This window comes from Dasypus novemcinctus, chromosome X (assembly GCF_030445035.2).
Source record: "Dasypus novemcinctus isolate mDasNov1 chromosome X, mDasNov1.1.hap2, whole genome shotgun sequence".
Taxonomy (NCBI): domain Eukaryota; kingdom Metazoa; phylum Chordata; class Mammalia; order Cingulata; family Dasypodidae; genus Dasypus; species Dasypus novemcinctus.
Window position 1 is genome coordinate 45,975,675 of NC_080704.1, and position 947 is coordinate 45,976,621.

The following is a 947-nucleotide window of genomic DNA, read 5'->3' on the forward strand; positions in this document are numbered from 1 at the left end:
GTCTGGGAAAAGTTGTCTTTCTGTGATCCCAGGAAGGGGAAAATGAAACAGGATGTGGTGAACCTATAGGATTATTTCTGTCACATTCCCTCTTTTCGTTTCCTAGGCTGCTCAAGCAGACACCAATGCAATGGTTTGGCTTAAACAATGGGATTTTTTGTTGTTGTTGCTGTTTTTAAGTTTATTTCTGAGTTGCAACGATTATTTCCCCTTCCCCATGTTTTTAGAATTTCCTGTATTCCCCCATTCAATCTTGGCTGCCACAACCAGACGGCAGAAAGCACGAGGACCTTCTTTTTCTTGCATCTGTAGTAGAAACCTTAGCAGCAGACATTAACTGCTCAAAGCCTGTCAGAGATGCATAACAATGGGAATTTATTACTCATGGTTTTGAAGGTAAAAAAAGTCCAAAATCAAGGTGACATCAAGGTGATGCTTTCTTCCCAAAGACGGGTGTTCTGGGGCTGGCTGCTGGTCCTGGGCTCCTCTGTCACATGATAAGGTGCATGGTGGCCTCTCCCTTCTCTTTGGGGTTCTGGTGACCTTCAACTTCTTGCTTCCTGTGACTTTCTCTCTCTGTGTCTGAATTTCATTCTGCTTATAAAGGATTCCAGTAATAGGATTAAGACCCATCCTGATTGAGGTGGGCCACATCTTAACGGAAGTCACCTCATCAAAAGGTCCTACTTACAGCTGGACTCAGATGTGATCTTTGTTCACAAGCCTCTCCTGTTACTTTTACCGGAACTGTAGTTGGTACTGGGGTTTAATGTATACCCAGGGGATCTGAATCTCTGGACTGACCATGTGACATCCAGGCCCTGAGCCTCAACAGACTTCAGCTCCTACACTCTGGTTTATTGGACTTACCCCACTCAGCTAACATGGAGGTGAAGGTCAACCACCACACCAGGGAGCCAAGAGTGTCTACAACTGAAAGCAGGAGA

At 45.1% G+C, this 947-nt stretch overlaps 1 non-coding gene across 1 annotated transcript; it reads right to left on the reverse strand.

Annotated features, from left to right (window-relative positions):
* Positions 1-231: 231 nt before the first annotated feature.
* Positions 232-363, reverse strand: LOC111764373 (small nucleolar RNA SNORA31). Its single transcript, XR_002796998.1, has one exon. It is a non-coding gene; the product is annotated as a small nucleolar RNA SNORA31 (small nucleolar RNA).
* Between the last annotated feature and the right edge of the window lie 584 nt (positions 364-947).